This window comes from Balaenoptera physalus (assembly GCF_965194825.1).
Source record: "Balaenoptera physalus genome assembly, chromosome: 19".
NCBI classification, from domain to species: domain Eukaryota; kingdom Metazoa; phylum Chordata; class Mammalia; order Artiodactyla; family Balaenopteridae; genus Balaenoptera; species Balaenoptera physalus.
In genome coordinates, this window is record NC_138900.1 from 15,666,354 (window position 1) to 15,684,848 (window position 18,495).

At 38.6% G+C, this 18,495-nt stretch overlaps 1 protein-coding gene across 1 annotated transcript in view; it reads left to right on the forward strand.

Annotated features, from left to right (window-relative positions):
* Positions 1–17,942: 17,942 nt before the first annotated feature.
* The window catches only part of LOC309649428 (uncharacterized protein), a 33,245-nt gene continuing 32,692 nt past the window's right edge, over positions 17,943–18,495 (forward strand). Inside the window, exon 1 of the mRNA XM_082439450.1 lies at positions 17,943–18,480. The gene's annotated coding sequence lies outside the window, so the exon portion shown is untranslated. The remainder of the gene's footprint in view (positions 18,481–18,495) is intronic.

Below are 18,495 nucleotides of genomic sequence, written 5' to 3' on the forward strand. Positions count from 1 at the left end.
ATTGGATCAGCAAAAGTTAGAGTCTAACAATAATGTATCAATCCAGGCCTTGCAGGAAATAGGTAGTCATTCAAATTGGGTGCATTGAGTAGAGGTAATTAAAGGAACTATTTATAAAAATGTGGATAGAGTGTAGAGAAACCACAGTATCCTGAGGCAGAGATCCATTATCACCCTAAACCTGAGAGGAGTCTGGGGAAGAGAGTACCAGAACCCCCAAATAGAGAGGGCCATGTGGAGAGGGAATGTTTGTCAAGACCTGAGAACTTTAGTTGAGGGTCACAGCCAACATCACGCTTCCGCAGGGAAGGAATGGGGAAGGAATAAATGCCTCATCCACTTTCCTTTCTCCCTCTGATCTCCTGGTAAAGCTCCCATTGAAGGAATGCAATTAGAAAACACAAGTTACAGCTGGTCCGAAGGTTGTGCATTATCTCAATAGATTGTTCATAGTCAGTTACAGATCGAACTCCTCATTCTACTCTTTCCCCCCTTCTCACTACTGCACTTGACTAGTCTTAAAAAAAAAAAGTTACAAATTAGGAAAATATATTTGCTATACATATAACTGACATTGATGCCGGTCAGCCTCTCCTGCACAGAATAGGGTGGAAAATGATAGAGAATTGATCAGGAGAGGCAAAAGAAAGCTATTCAGTACAAATCCCAAATGTTGGAGAGGACGTGTTCCCAAGTTCTGTCATTCGTTGCTGGTAGGAACATAAATTAGTGAGCCATTTGTGAAAAGAGTTTGGCAGTTTCGTTTTTATCTTCTATGGTTGAACATTTACATGCCCAGGAACTGTACTCCTAGGAGTATACCCAAGATAAGCTGTTACACATGTACACCAGGAGACACGCACAAGAATGTTAATCGCTGAACCATTCTCAATAGCCAAAACATAGAAACAACCCAGATGTCCATCAACAGGAAAAAGTGCTTTACTCTCATAGAGGGCTACTTATGAGATAGCAGTCAAAATGAATGAACTGCAATGACACACAACAGTACAGAAAGTCTTAGTGATATAATAATACTAGAAGAAAAAGTAAATTCCAAAGATTACATATAATGAAGTAACTTTTTTTAATCAAGTAAAAAATAATTAATAATATACTTTTTAGCAAAACATATGCAGTAAAACTGCATAAAAGCAAACCAAGGGACTGATGAAAACAGGATTCAGGATGGTGATTACCGGGAGAGGAAGGGGGCTGGAGAGAGTTAACATATAGTTACATATAGGCTATTACCAAGGTTATATTTATTATGCTGGGTGGTGGGTTCATGAGTGCTTATAACATTATTTAAAATAACAAACTTCATTGATCAGTTTAGAATGAATTACCATGTTGTAATGAGTGAGTCTGAGATCTTAGTGACAAACAACAACGAATTATTTCTCACTCATATTCATGTCCATTGTAAGTTGGCAGCTGGTCTGTTCCATGTTATCTTTATTCCAGTACCTAGATTGCAGAAGCAGCACTTATATAAAATGTGGCAGTCTCATGGCAGAGGGGAAAGAGAGATGGTGAAACCAAACAACTACTCTTAAAGCTCCTGCTCTGAACTGGCACATGTCACTTTCACACATTACCAAGCCTGATATCAATGGGCAGGCAGTATAATCCTCTTCTAAGGAGGGGCCCAGAGAAAAGTGGTAAAAAGTATGGTTTAATATCAAAGTCTACCACACTAGCCAACTAAAAAACCTCATGTGGGCTCTGAATGGACAAAGGTTGTTACTAATATAACTATGTGCACCTGAGGTAAAAATATCAGACAGGGACTTCCCTGGTGGCGCAGTGGTTAAAAATCCGCCTGCCAATGCAGGGGACATGGGTTTGAGCCTTGGTCCGGGAAGATCCCACATGCCGCGGAGCAACTAAGCCCGTGCGCCACAACTACTGAGCCTGTGCTCTAGAGCCCGTGAGCCACAACTACTGAGCCTGCAAGCCACAACTACTGAAGCCCGCGTGCCTAGAGCCCATGCTCTGCAACAAGAGAAGCCACCACAAGGAGAAGCCCACGCACCTCAACGAAGAGTAGCCCCTGCTCACCGCAACTAGAGAAGGCCTGCACGCAGCAATGAAGATCCAACACAGCCATAAATAAATAAATAAATAAATAAATAAATAAATAAATAAATAAATAAATAAATAAATAGAAAAAATATTTATATATCAGACAAAACCCAGCAAAACCAAAGACAAAGTTAGGAGACATGGATCTGGTATCTACATTTCTTCTCAGTAGAATTACATTCCTTACAATTCTGAAGTCCAAATAATGTCTTCAAAATTGACAGAAAGACTTCAAAAATAAGCATCTCTGGAAAAGATAAATAACCACCTACTTCCCAAGCCTGTGATTAAGATATAATGTCTGTAAAGTCGAAGTTTTCAGATGAAATTCTGATGGAAGTTAGTTGCCCTATGATTTTCAAAGGATTTGGTGGAAGTCTCTATTTCTATTGGACTGTGTCTCAAGAATTACTAGGAAGGGTGTGTAAGGGTTTTGCTAAAGTAAGAAGGAGGGGTACTTGCTTTATTTAATCATGTTACATTGGCCTTTCTCTTTGGATTTAGTGCAACGGGCCTCAAAGTTTGCCCAAAGGTACCCTAGATTTTGGTTAGTTTTGTTTGTGGGAAAATTGGATGGTTTGGGGGCCTGTAGAGGAAATGGGTTCAAGAAGATCTCTAATAAGAGAGAATTCCATGTCCTATTGATCTGCATTGGGCCTAGTGAAATGTCCTTTCACCGGGAGTTGAATGGGAACTGGGTGTGTTGAACCAAGTTGAAATGTAGAAGGCAGAGGCCAAGATCCTTGGGGTAGAAGATTATTTCCAACTCAGAAGTGTGGGAATAAGGGAGGCAAAACACAGAGGGGAGAGAGGAAATGAAGGAAGAGTCACTGCTACTTTAAGATTGCAATAAACTTAAAGGACTTATGAAGGCTTCAGTACACTTAAAATCAAATAAATGCAGTAAAAAAAACCCACATATAGCCTACATTAAAATTATTTTTATGTAGCTCCATAGAATTATGTTGAATATTAAACCTGTCAAATTGAATTTTAGAGACATTTGATTATAAATGGTAATTTTTATATTGTAGGTCTCATGTTTTAAAGCCTACACATAGGTCTGAAATATTTGTAGGCCCTAGAATAGTCCACAGGGATCAGGTGGTTTGCCCATCATCACTTCATCCTTTACTCTATCCCTGAGTCATGTCTCTAAAACTTCCCCGCCTACTTCCTTAATGACTAAAGGTCTTTTAATGTCTTTTTCTCCACTCTTTCCCTTTTAAAAAATTGAGGTATAATTTACATATAATAAAATATAAAAATATTAAGTATGCATCATGTGCGTATAACTGTGTATCCCTCACCCAGATCAAGAAATAGAATATTTTCCATTCCCTGAGAAAGTTCCCTTGGCTCCTTCCCAGACAACAGCTACCATCCTCTTCTGAGGTAATCACCCTTCTGACCTCCATTTCCGTAGATTAGTTTTGCTTGCTTTAGAACTCCATATAAGTGGAATCATACAATGTCTTTGGTATCTGCTTCATTTGCTCAGATGTGAGATTCATCTATGTTGTGTGTAGCAGTTTCTTTCTTTTCATTGCTGAGTAAGGGTACCACAGTTTGTTTATCAAATCACCTGTTGGTGAATAGTTGGGTTGTTTCCAGTTTGGGACTATTACAGATAAAGCTACCATGAACATTTGTGTACAAGTCTTTGTATAGATCTATGTTTCCATTTCTCTTGGATAAATACCTAGGAGTGGATTGACTGAGTTCTATATAAGGTATATGTATAAAGATTCTTAATTTTTGATACTGTTAATTCAGTCTCAGTAGTTTCATTTTCTTAGCTTGGCAACCCATGGAAATATTAGCCACAGTGGCAATTTCGACTGATAATTGTGGACCAACAGATACAGGTGACCATCAGCTGCACCAGGCTTTGGGCAGAGCGCCAGTGGAAAAGCCAAGGCAAAGCTTCAGCAGCTGTTTCTGGGGCATAATTAATGACTGTTTTAGTGTTCCCAGATAACCAGCTGCTAGTTCTTCTCTAAATTTGACAACCAAGAGCAACATGAGCAGCCATTTTATGCAATGCTCCCAATAGAGTCTCTGTTAAATGAACTTGGCAGAGAGCTATACTATGACTGCTGCCCCATCCCAAAGTTGTTTCAAGCCACATGAATTTATATTGGCCTCAACCTTTGTGAAATTTTACTTTCTTGTTGCATGTTGGACAATACCTTTCTAAGATCTCCTGGTGTCTAGTGTGCAGGCATGATTTCTGCTATGTCTGGGAGTTCCTTCAAGGGACAAATACTGAAGGCACAGAGTAAGTCATAAGTGTTATTTAAAATATGAGGCACTCAAACTGATCTGATCTTTAAATAAAAACAGTGAAGTGAAGGTAGACATAAGAGGTGGTTGAGCTTGCAGCAGAAGACAAATAAGGTATGTCCCATGGGCTGACTGATGCCCCCAGTGTTAGAGGTAGAAGAGGGTACCTCTGAATAAAAGCATTTATCTTTTGCACTCTCTTAATTAGGACACTAGTTTGGTCTTTAGTTATTTGGGGACATACAAATGTTACAGGAGGGAGATTACAGCTGGCCTTGAAATTTTCATTAAGGATATAAATGAGATCTTATTTTATTTCTTTGGTCGTATTGACTAGAATACAGAAAACTATTAGCTATCTCTTTAAAGAAGACTAAGTAAATATCCCATCCCATCCTTTGTCTTTTAAAGTAGAGCTTCTCAAATTGTGGTGAAAGACAAGATCTTTTTTCTTTTCTTATTTAAAATTTGCAAACTGTTGTGGACCAAGACTTTTGGAAAATATAATAAACATAAATTTAATGAAAAATAAAAAAGACATACATAACAGCCCCAATTTTTTTCATTTTTAGATTCAACAAACATAAAATTAGATTTTCATAAATATAATCAGAACAAACATAACAGGGAAAAAGAAAATAATATTAAACACTTCACATTGTTCATTAAAGTGTGCATAGGGGTGATACAAAATTACTATTATACTCATAGCTTTTGTAGTTCCATAATCCTAACCAAAGAACATATGAAGGCAATAGCAATTCTCCATACTGTGTCTATACACACACTCTGAATGAACACTGTGCATAACACATTTTTCAGTTTCTGTGACAAATGAGCTATTTAAGGTGTTGAGTAGGAACTTACCTCTTCTGTGCTACCCAACTGCCATCTACCTGTCACTATTACCTCTATCCACAGGCCTCAGAGTGTACACTGTTTCTTCTACCCTGGTAATAAATGCTCCATCCAAAACATCACCAGCCTCTGCCACTTCCAGGAGAGTCTCACCTTGGCCCTTCCTCACAGGTTTTACCAGGGGTTACTCTCAGGGGTGATTTCTGTTTCTAAGGCCATGTCCTCTTATTTCCCTCCAAAGAATCTGATTTGCAGGTGTCTCTAGTTCTAACAGTGTGATTTTTGCCCATGTCTTAAGCTCAGAAACATTGTCTCTTTACCCAGAATCTTCACTCTGGGCCCAAGTTTGTATCTTTCCGGCAAGAAACCAGTTCTCTTCTGGTGGATGCTTGTGTTACACACTGATGTTTGACAGACATAATAGACAGTCTCAGCCCACCTTTACTTTGCTGATTTCCATTACAGATTTTGGAGGAATTCAGTATTTTATTTTCCAACCTACCTTGTGACTAAGGGCAACCATGTGCCATAAATCTGGTCAGTGATATATAAGCAGATATATTTGGGGGTCAGGGTGTCAGCATTTTCTTTCTTAATAGAAGGGGAACAGTTATATAGCAAAGTCTTTCCCCTTAATTTTTGCCAACAGCAGAGACCAACCTTGAGTCCCTGATAAGGCACCATTCATTCCCTGTGAGGACCAGCCTGGTAGAAGGTCGATTACATTAGACATTTCCATCATGGATGAGACAGAGATTCATCCTCACAAGTATAGACACATATTATCTTAGATTTCCTTTCCCTCCCTTTAATGCTTCTGCCAGCATCACTAACCACAGACTCATAGAATGCTTCATCTACCATTATGGCATTCTGCACAAATTTTTGTATGAACAAGAAACTGATTTCACAGCAAAGGAAGTGCAGCAGTGCATTAATGCCCAGGGAATTAAGTGGTCTTATCACATGCTGTATCACCTGTAATCAGCTGGCCCAGTTGAAAGATGGAATGGCTTACTGAAGATTCAGTTACAGAACCAGTTGGAGACATCACCCTGAACGGCTGGAGTTCTGTTTTACAGGATGCAGTATATATTTTGAATTGGAGACCATTATGGCCTCCCGCATAGGCAAAACACATGCTCCAGAAATGAAGGAGTGAAGTGGGAGTAGCTTCTCCCACTGTGACACCTAATAACCCACTCATGGAATTTGAGCTTTGCTGCTGTGGAGAGAATAGTTCCCAAGGGGGCAATTCTTCCACCTGGAGACACACCAGTGGCACTTGGTCTATGGAATTGGAAGATGAGACTTACCTCTTGAACATTTTGGGCTCCTTATACCACTGTACCAACAGGGGAAAAAAGTTAATCTGCTGGCTGGAATGATTGACCCTAATTACCAAGGAGAAATCAGGTTACTGTTATACAATGGAGGTAAAGAGGGACATATCTGGACATCTCTGGCATTCCTCTTAGTACTTCCATGCCTCAAAGTAAAAATTAATGGAAAATGTAGGTAACAAAAATAAAAAAATACAGAATGATTGAGGACACTGAATCTTCAGGAATGAAGGTTTGGGTAAATCTACCAGGTAAAGAATCTAGAACATCTGAGGTTCTTTTCGAAGGCAATGGAAATATGGAATGGGTTGTTGAAGAAGGAAGCCATAGACATCAACTATGACCTCATATCTAGTTAGACATAAGGACTGTAGTTGCTTGTTGTATGAGTTTATTTGTATGTACTAACTACTTTTTCTTCTTTCTTCTCATTTTTATTTTATATACAAGAAGTTGTTGGAGGTTAACTTTACAATTTATTCTCTAGGCAAGAGAATATTCAGTGGGGCTATTACTGAATCCCACTTTGGCTTGAGGAATAATTAATATAGCCAAAAATTAATTAATTAGTAATCATTATAGCTAGCTCCTGGGATTGTACATTTTCTTGTTTGGATAGTTGTACCTAGCTAGGCAGATATGTAGAGTTGTTTTGTTATTGTATGGGAGCGCAAATGTGTGTATAAAGTTGTTTAGAAACTGAGTAGCCAAAGGGGTTGACTGTGCCCAGTTATTATTGCCTCTCAGCTCCAAATTCACCCTTCAATACCTGCTCTGTGACTATGGGCTGGATTTTTTTTTTTTAATATTTATTTCTTTATTTTAGGCTGCATTGGGTCTTAGTTGCGGCATGAGGGATCTTTCGTTGTGGCGCATGGGCTTCTCTCTAGTTGTGGTGTGCGGGCTCCAGAGTGCATGGGCTCTCTAGTTGTGGTGCACAGGCTCAGTACTTGCAGTGCGGGGGTTAGTTGCCCCAGGGCATCTTAGTTCCTACTGGGGATCAAACCAGCATCCCCTGCATTGGAAAGCAGATTCTTTTTTTTTTTTGAAATTTATTTTATTTATTTTTTTATACAGCAGGTTCTTATTAGTCATCAATTTTATACACATCAGTGTATACATGTCATTCCCAATCGCCCAATTCCTCACACCACCACCCTTACCACCCCACCGCTTTCCTTCCTTGGTGTCCATACGTTTGTTCTCTACATCTGTGTCTCAATTTCTGCCCTGCAAACTGGTTCATCTGTACCATTTTTCTAGGTTCCACATATACGCGTAAATATACGATATTTGTTTTTCTCTTTCTGACTTACTTCACTCTGTATGACAGTCTCTAGATCCATCCAAGTCTCAACAAATGACCCAATTTCGTTCCTTTTTATGGCTGAGTAATATTCCATTGTATATATGTGGCACATCTTCTTTATCCATTCGTCTGTCGATGGTCATCTAGGTTGCTTCCATGACCTGGCTATTGTAAATAGTGCTGCAATGAACATTGGGGTGCATGTGTCTTTTTGAATTATGGTTTTCTCTGGATATATGCCCAGTAGTGGGATTGCTGGGTCATATGGTAGTTCTATTTTTAGTTTTTTAAGGAACCTCCATACTGTCCTCCATAGTGGCTGTATCAATTTACATTCCCACCAACAGTGCAAGAGGGTTCCCTTTTCTCCACACCCTCTCCAGCATTTGTTGTTTGTAGATTTTCTGATGATGCCCATTCTAACAGGAGTGAGGTGATACCTCATTGTAGTTTTGATTTGCATTTCTCTAATAATTAGTGACATTGAGCAGCTTTTCATGTGCTTCTTGGCCATCTGTATGTCTTCTTTGGAGAAATGTCTATTTAGGTCTTCTGCCCATTTTTGGATTGGGTTGTTTGTTTTTTAAATATTGAGCTGCATGAGCCATTTATATATTTTGGAGATTAATCCTTTGTCCGTTGATTCGTTTGCAAATATGTTCTCCCATTCTGAGGGTTGTCTTTTCATCTTGTTTATGGTTTCCTTTGCTGTGCAAAAGGTTTGAAGTTTCATTAGGTCCCATTTGTTTATTTTTGGTTTATTTCCATTACTCTAGGAGGTGGATCAAAAACGATCTTACTGTGATTTATGTCAGAGAGTGTTCTTCCTATGTTTTCCTCTAAGCGTTTTATAGTGTCCGGTCTTACATTTAGGTCTCTAATCCATTTTGAGTTTATTTTTGTGTATGGTGTTAGGGAGTGTTCTAATTTCATTCTTTTACATGTAGCTGTCCAGTTTTCCCAGCACCACTTATTGAAGAGACTGTTTTTTCTCCATTGTATATCCTTGCCTCCTTTGTCATAGATTAGTTGACCATAGGTGCGTGGGTTTATCTCTGGACTTTCTATCTTGTTCCATTGATCTATGTTTCTGTTTTTGTGCCAGTACCATATTGTCTTGATTACTGTAGCTTTATAGTATAGTCTGAAGTCAGGGAGTCTGATTCCTCCAGCTCAATTTTTTTCCCTCAAGACTGCTTTGGCTATTCGGGGTCTTTTGTGTCTCCATAAAAATTTTAAGATTTTTTGTTCTAGTTCCGTAAAAAATGCCATTGGTAATTTGATAGGGATTGCGTTGAATCTGTAGATTGCTTTGGGTAGCATAGTCATTTTCACAATGTTGATTCTTCCAATCCAAGAACATGGTATATCTCTCCATCTGTTGGTATCATCTTTAATTTCTTTCATCATTGCCTTATAGTTCTCTGCATACAGGTCTTTTGTCTCCCTAGGTAGGTTTATTCCTAGGTATTTTTTTCTTTTTGTTGCAGTGGTAAATGGGAGTGTTTCCTTACTTTCTCTTTCAGATTTTTTATCATTAGTGTATAGGAATGCAAGAGATTTCTGTGCATTAATTTTGTATCCTGCAACTTTACCAAATTCATTCATTAGCTCTAGAAGTTTTCTGGTGGCATCTTTAGAATTCTCTATGTATAGTATCATGTCATCTGCAAACAGTGAGAGTTTTACTTCTTCTTTTCCAGTTTGTATTCCTTTTATTTCTTTTTCTTCTCTGATTGCCGTGGCTATATTGAATAATAGTGGCGAGAGTGGACATCCTTGTCTTGTTCCTGATCTTAGAGGAAATACTTTCAGTTTTTCCCCATGGAGAATGATGTTTGCTGTGGGTTTGTCGTCTATGGCCTTTATTATGTTGAGGTAGGTTCCCTATATGCCCACTTTCTGGACAGTTTTTATCATAAATGGGTGTTGAATTTAGTCAAAAGCTTTTTCTGCATCTATTGAGATGATCATATGGTTTTTATTCTTCAATTTGTTAATATGGTGTATCGCATTGATTGATTTGCATATATTGAAGAATCCTTGCATCCCTGGGATAAATCCCACTTGATCATGGTGTATGATCCTTTTAATGTGTTGTTGGATTCTGTTTGCTAATATTTTGTTGAGGATTTTTGCATCTATATTCATCAGTGATATTGGTCTGTAATTTTCTTTTTTTGTAGTATCTTTGTCTGGTTTTGGTATCAGGGTGATGGTGGCCTCATAGAATAGTTTGGGAGTGTTCCTTCCTCTGTACTTTTTTGGAAGAGTTTCAGAAGGATGGGTGTTAGCTCTTCTCTAAATGTTTGATAGAATTCATCTGTGAAGCCATCTGGTCCTGGACTTTTGTTTGTTGGAAGATTTTTAATCACAGTTTCAATTTCAGTGCTTGTGATTGGTCTGTTTATATTTTCCGTTTCTTCCTGGTTCAGTCTTGGAAGGTTATACCTTTCTGAGAATTTGTCCATTTCTTCCAGGTTGTCCATTTTATTGGCATAGAGTTGCTTGTAGTAGTCTCTTAGGATGCTTTGTATTTCTGCGGTGTCTGTTGTAACTTCTCCTTTTTCATTTCTAATTTTATTAATTTGAGTCCTCTCCCTCTTTTTCTTGATGAGTCTGGCTAATGGTTTATCAATTCTGTTTATCTTCTCAAAGAGCCAGCTTTTAGTTTTATTGATCTTTGCTATTGTTTTCTTTGTTTCTATTTCATTTATTTTTGCTCTGATCTTTATGATTTCTTTCCTTCTGCTAACTTTGGGTTTTGTTTGTTTTCTTCTTTCTCTAGTTCCTTTAGGTATAAGGTTACATTGTTTATTTGAGATTTTTCTTGTTTCTTGAGGTAGGCTTGTATAGCTATAAACTTCCATCTTAAAACTGTTTTTCCTGCATCCCATAGGTTTTGGATCGTCGTGTTTTCATTGTCATTTGTCTATAGGTATTTTTTGATTTCCACTGTGATTTCTTCAGTGATCTCTTGGTTATTTAGTAACGTATTGTTTAGCCTCCATGTGTTTGTGTTTTTTACGTTTTTTTCCCTGTAATTCATTTCTAATCTCATAGCGTTGTGGTCAGAAAAGATGCTTGATATGATTTCAATTTTCTTAAATTTACTGAGGCTTGATTTGTGACCTAAGATGTGATCTATCCTGGAGAATGTTCCATATGCACTTGAGAAGAAAGTGTAATCTGCTGATTTTGGACGGAATGTCCTATAAATATCAATTAAATCTATCTGGTCTATTGTGTCATTTAAAGCTTGTGTTTCCTTACTAATGTTCTGTCTGGATGATCTGTCCATTGGTGTAAGTGAGGTGTTAAAGGCCCCCACTATTATTGTGTTACTCTCGATTTCCTCTTTTATAGCTGTTAGCAGTTGCCTTATGTGTTGAGGTGCTCCTATGTTGGGTGCATATATATTTATAATTGTTATATCTTCTTCTTGGATTGATCCCTTGATCATTATGTAGTGTCCTTTCTTGTCTCTTGTAACATTCTTTATTTTAAAGTCTATTTTATCTGATATGAGTATTGCTACTCCAGCTTTCTTTTGATTTCCATTTGCATGGAATATCTTTTTCCATCCCCTCACTTTCAGTCAGTACGTGTCCCTAGGTCTGAATTGGGTCTCTTGTAGACAGCATATATACGGGTCTTGCTTTTGTATCCATTCAGCAAGCCTGTGTCTTTTGGTTGGAGCATTTAATCCATTCACTTTTAAGGTAATTATCGATATATATGCTCCTATGACCATTTTCTTAATTGTTTTGGGTTTGTTTTTGTAGGTCCTTTTCTTCTCTTGTGTTTCCCACTTAGTGAAGTTCCTTTAGCATTTGTTGTAGAGCTGGTTTGGTGGTGCTGAATTCTCTTAGGTTTTGCTTGTCTGTAAAGCTTTTGATTTCTCCATCGAATCTGAATGAGATCCTTGCCGGGTAGAGTAATCTTGGTTGTAAGTTCTTCCCTTTCATTACTTTAAGTATATCATGCCACTCCCTTCTGGCTTGTAGAGTTTCTGCTGAGAAATCAGTTGTTAACCTTATGGGAGTTCCCTTGTATGTTATTTGTCGTTTTTCCCTTGCTGCTTTCAATAATTTTTCTTTGTCTTTAATTTTTGCAAATTTGATTACTATGTGTCTTGGCGTGTTTCTCCTCGGGTTTATCCTGTATGGGACTCTCTGCACTTCCTGGACTTGGGTGGCTATTTCCTTTCCCGTGTTGGGGAAGTTTTCGACTATAATCTCTTCAAATATTTTCTTGGGTCCTTCCTGTCTCTCTTCTCTTTCTGGGACCCCTATAATGCAAATGTTATTGCATTTAATGTTGTCCCAGAGGTCTCTTAGGCTGTCTTCATTTCTTTTCATTCTTTTTTCTTTACTCTGTCCCACAGCAGTGAATCCCACCATTCTGTCTTCCAGGTCACTTATCTGTTCTTCTGCCTCAGTTATTCTGCTATTGATTCCTTCTAGTGTAGTTTTCACTTCAGTTATTGTATTGTTCATCTCTGTTTGTTCTTTAATTCTTCTAGGGCTTTGTTAAACGTTTCTTGCATCTTCTTGATCTTTGCCTCCATTCTTTTTCTGAGGTCCTGGATCATCTTCACTATCATTATTCTGCATTCTTTTTCTGGAAGGTTGCCTATCTCCACTTCATTTAGTTGTTTTTCTGGGGTTTTATCTTGTTCCTTCATCTGATACATAGCCCTCTGCCTTTTCATCTTGTCTGTCTTTCTGTGAATGTGGTTTTTGTTCCACAGGCTGCAGGATTGTAGTTCTTCTTGCTTCTGCTGTCTGCCCTGGGAAAGCAGATTCTTAAGAATTGGACCACCAGGGAAGTCCCTGGACTGGATTCTTTAAGCATCTTTACAGTGAATATGATGTGAAGCTTTGTCAGTAGAGGGCACTGGAGGAGGAAGGCAGCATCTGTTCCTGGTTCTGGTCGCTGCATTTTGCTTTTTCTTGCTCTTGCTTCATGGTCCATGAGGGGTGTTTGTGTGTGTGTGTGTGTGTGTGTGTGTGTGTGTGTGTGAACCTTCAGTGATGCTCAGCACCAGCTGTGCTCCAGAGCATGCAGTCTCTTGGAGATCTCGCAGACTTGGCCTGGACCCAGTGACCACCTTGCTGAGGCCCTCCTGATGAGACACTGTGTGCTCCAGACCTCATGCCCATAGTGGCATACCAACTCTCTCTGCATGCCTGCCCATCAGCTTTGGCTTGCATGTGCCTTGGAGGGCTATTTCCTGGAACTCTCCTGATGTGGGTACCATGCATCTCAGGCCTCATACCTGCAGTGCTATTCTAACTCTCTTTGAGTACTTGGCATCCCAGCAAATTTCTTTGCCATCCAATGGGCTGCAACCACATTTTATCAAATGAGGTCTGAAACCCAGCTTCTGGGAGGGACCCTCCTTACAAATTTGTCCTTCCTCAGCCCTAAAGGACCCTTTCAAATTCTTTGATGTCTTTATAGTTACTCTCCTATCATTGCTTAATAATTCTTTATATTAAACTTCTGTTTAAATTCTGGTACAATTTTTGTTTTGTGAATGAACCCAAACTGATACAAACTGACTGTGCAAAAACTTCTCATTCATTTTTGGCAAAAACCCACCATTATTCACCAAGACCTTCACACTTAAGTTCTCTATGATACACAACTATTAAAAGTCTTGTAAGGCAGGATAGTTTTTGCCATCTGCCTCCTTGACAGATCATAATCTCCACAATAAAGACTCTCAACTTTCTCTCCAAGATATGTGTTTCTGCCAATTTTGAGCATGATGGAGAAGCTCAACAACCTGAAAATGAATATTTATTTACAGTGATGTTATATTTTTATGGGGGTTAAATTCAGAAGTCAGGAACAGAATAAAAAATTGGTTGTAGTCTAAATTATACTATAAAATATCTTAAATGGTTCACAAGGCATATAACATGGATTGATTACCTAACACTGAGGAATAATGTGTATATATGTGTTAATAATATATCATATAAAGTCCATATATAAAATACAATTTCATGGTTCATATTTATGTGAAAGATTAACACATATATTAATTTATGTAACATGTACCTTATATTAAATATGCGTCTGATTGTTGAGAAATAGGATATTCATGTGGTCCTAAGTTATCAGCCCTCAGGTTACTCACCAGTTAGAGAGGAAAAAATAGAACTTTACAATTAAGATATCTGGCCATTACCACCTTAACCAAATGATCAAATTTAGCATCAGCAATAGTGACATGACCTGGCTTCATGTTTCTCCTAATGTGATACAACAAGAGGACACAACATTGTCTATGTAGTATCCTTACCAAATATGTTTAACCTGTATTTTACCATGAGGAAATAACCAGATAAACCTAGAATGTAAGACATTCTGTAGAATAACTAAGCTAGAATCTTATTTTTTAGTTTTTTTGGTGACACCACGCAGCATGTGGGATCTTAGTTCCCCAACCAGGGATTGAACCCGCGCCCCTTGCATTGGAAGTGCAGAGTCTTAACCACTGGACCTCCAGGGAAGTCCCTTTTTTTAAAAAAAAAAAATCAATGTTTAAAGAAAACAAAAAGGTGGAGGGACTGTTCTAGATTAAAAGAGACTAAAGAGACATAACCTCAAATGTAATGCATAAACATTGTGTCCTGATTAAAGAAAAACCTGAACAAGACACTTTGGGGACATTTGGGGGAAATTGCAAGTGAATTGTGGAATTATTAATTTCCTTGGCTCTAATCATGGTATTGTGGTTAGAGATACATGGGATGTGCTACTGTGTTTACTGATGTGAGTGTGAGTGTTTTTTGTGGTATCAAAACAATTGAGTGTTTTTTGCGGTATGTGGTGATATATGTGTGAGACACTGTGTTTAGTGGTGTGTGGTAAGAAAATGTCCTTGTTTTTAAGAGATATGTGCTGACATATTTAGTAGTGAAGCATCATGATACTTGAATTTATTTTCAAATGGGAAAGAAAGTTTATCAAAAGTGGCAAGTTGTTAACAACTGATGAATCCAGGGGATAGGCATGTATAAGAGTACTTTGTACTATTCTTTGAATGCTTCCAGAGATTTGAAAATTTTCAAAATAAAAAATTGAAGAAAATGTGCCTGTTGGGTGATTCCGCTCTACCATATGAGAGAAATAAATGTGGGAGGGCACTGAGATGCTTAAGGATGTACCCAAAGGCCCCACTGGAACAGGAGAACTAGGGAGCCAGTTCTCCAATTTGTTTCCGTAAAAGAAGTTTCTGGAGAAGGAATGCAGAATATCCTGGTTGGGCCAAGGGGTGGGGGGGGGGAGGTGAAGTATCTCAGGAAGTGAGGCAGAAGGACTTGGCTTTCTGATGAATTGATAGGTCATTCCATTCCTTCTACTGCTCTGAAGGAAGATTTACTCACCCAGACAGATGTTAGAAGACTGAAATTGATCTTATGGGCTAAAATCAAGGTGTTGGCAGAGCAACATGCCTTCTAAAGGCTCTAGGGGAGCTTTTTTTTTAATTTTTTTTTTTTTTTTTGGCTGCGCAGCTTGTGGGATCTTAGTTCCCCAACCAGAGATCGAACCCACGGCCCCCTACAGTGGAAGCGCGGAGTCTTAACCACTGGACCACAAGAAAAGTCCCAAGCGGAGCATATTTTCTCTTGCCTTTTCCAGCTTCTAGAATCACCTGTACTCCTTGGTTCATGGCCCCTTACTCCCTCTTCAGAGCACATCATTCTAACCTCCCCTTCTTTCCTCACTTCTCCTTTCTGACTCTGACCCTCCTGCCTTCCTCTTATAAAGAACTGTGTGATTACTTTGGGGCTTCTCAGATGATCCAGGATAATCTTATCTCGAAAGGTCCTTAATTTAAGCATATCTGCAAAGTCTCTTTTGCTATGTAACATAACATAGTCATTCACAAGTTCTGAAGCGTAGGACTTAGACATCTTATGGGAGAAGGGGCATTATTCTGTCTACCACATTATCTTATTGGCATCATTTGATATATATATATGTATATATATATATATATATATATATATATACGTATATATATATATATGTATATATATATATATATATGTATATATATATATATAATTTTTTCTCCTTTAATTTGTTCATGCAATACGTTTTCTCATTTTGTTGTTCTTTCAACATTAGGAAATCTTTTGACATAATTAATTGTACAAATTTTATACTACATTATTGAAATCAGCCTTTTATTTGGAATTTTTGCATCTATAATCACAAATGTTAAAGTAATTAAAGAAGGAGGCTATTAGACTGAGGTGACTCTAATGCCTTGGCAGCCTATGTAAGCAAACCAAAACCTAACCCAGAGTCAGTGCACTCAAATCGGAGAGAATAAACCTTAGGGACAACCAATCACAAACAGCCAACTCAGCTTTCCCAAATAAGACGACTGCTTAAGGTATAGCCAATCAAATAACTTCCTTGCTTTGCTTTGGGGTCTTCTCTGTAAAAACCTCTCCACTAGCTCCTATTTGTTGAGTGCTCCTAACCACTTTCGACTTGATGCTGCCTGATTCAAATTGATGTATGCGCAAGTAAGCTTAAAAAATTCTGTGTCTCAGTATATCTTTTAACACAAATGAAACTGATTAATACATTTCTTTTGGCCTGTCGTTATCAGGTTTTATGCTAGTTAAACAAAGTTAATTAGAGAGCATTCCTTCTTTTCCTAGGATCTGAATAAACTGAACAATCGTTATTAGTTCAAAAATTAGCTGAAACTCAATTATAACCATCTGGTACCTTTTTAATAGTACATATTTTAAGATATATTTAAATTTCATTATAGCTAGTGTTCTGTTCAGGTTTTCTACTTCTTAGTAGAAATTAGTAATTTAAATTTTACTAGAAAATCTACAGTTACCTCTACTGTGGTTATAAAGTTGCACATAGCCTCAAAATTATTTTGAACATTATGTCTATGGTTTAACCTTCCACACTCCTAATGTTTTTGTTTTAATTTTTTGTTTTGTTTTGTTATTGTTTATCAATATTGTGTTTCATTTATCTTTTAGAACCAAATTGTGAATTTTTAAAAATCCAGCCCACTTTTTTGTTTTCTAGTTCATCATTTTCAGAATCTATACTGATAGAAGAAATTTTCATATATTGAGATATGGGGAAATCATTCTGGTTTATACATAATTTGGCCTGAACTTTATGTTCCTGGAACAGCCTTGTGTCCTGTTTATCATACATTACACATCTGCTTTAACCATTAAAGAAAAAAATGCATGATCCAGAAGTAAAGAATGTCCACTTTGAAGATAAGGATAAATGCCTCCCTTCCTATAAGCCCATGCCAGTTCTCCTTTAAAGATAAGGTTCCTTTCCCAGACACCAAGCCTATACTGACTCACTGTGTACGTGCTAATCTGTCTCTTTTGAAAGCTTGAAGGAATGTACCCATGTCATGTTTGATGTATGTTCTTTGTTCTGACAAGATATAAAACTATGCTGAAAGCCATGCTTCCCTGGAGCAGTTTCTCAGAACTACTGAGAGGCTATATCCCCCACTATAGTCCTCAGCGCAGCTGGAATAAAACTCTTCTATTCCTTATTGTAGATGGTTTATTGATTATTTGCATCCACAATAGTTATTCATTTTATATTTAACAAAATTTAATAAGTAATGTTTTATAAGAAGGACATGAAAATGGCCAAAATATAAGGTGATACTCTTAAAGTAAAAAGAAAAAACTCACACATCCTAGAAATTAACTACTGTTAACAAATGTTAGTGTGACTTTCCAGCGATCTTATTACCTAAGTGTCTTTTTATCTATATTTATGTACTTATAAAATGTTTGAAAACAGTATTACATAGTATACAGAGTTTAGTATTGGTATTCCATTCCGGACTCAGGGTTGTCCTTCCTGAACCTCCCCAGGCCCTTCTCAGACTCCCCCACCCTGAACTCTACTGCTCTCCTTCAGACTCTCCCCCGCCACGTCCCCAACACGCTAGGCTGGTACTACATTTCCCAGACGCCTCCAGGGTGGGCCCAGCCCCTACCGGGCGTCCCTGGGGCCCCGCCCAAATCGTGCTGAAAAGCCGGGACTTCAGGCTGCAGCGTTCTGGCGTTTCGGAGTGAGGACTGCACTTCCCGGCGGCGCCCGGGACCTGGGAATGAATTCTCAGCGGAAACTTGAGCACCCCCTTTCCCCGCCTGTGGGCCACATTTCCCAGAAGCCTCTACGGGCCACAACCCTTTCTTACCCCTCCGCAGCCACCTATTGCTACCTCGACCTGTGGGTTTGTCCAGGTTCTCGGAGGATGCTCGCGTGCGGCTGGGCGGTCAGGACTGGGCTTCATTGAAGCTTGGAATACGACGCGACTTGGGGCGGAGAAGACTGTTGTGCCGGTTCAGGCTCTAGTTGGATTTTTAACCCCCTCTGGACTACATTTCCCCGAGGGCTCCGCGGTGTTTGCGGATTCGGCCGAAGTTGGCTGACCGGTGTGAGTTGCCGGGAGTTCGGACGCAAAGGATCGGGGCATTCCAGGTTGCCTCGCTCACTGGTTTGGGGCGGATTAAATCAGACTGGAGTGAGAGGACCCCGGAAAAGTGGACGGTGAGGAGGCTCGTG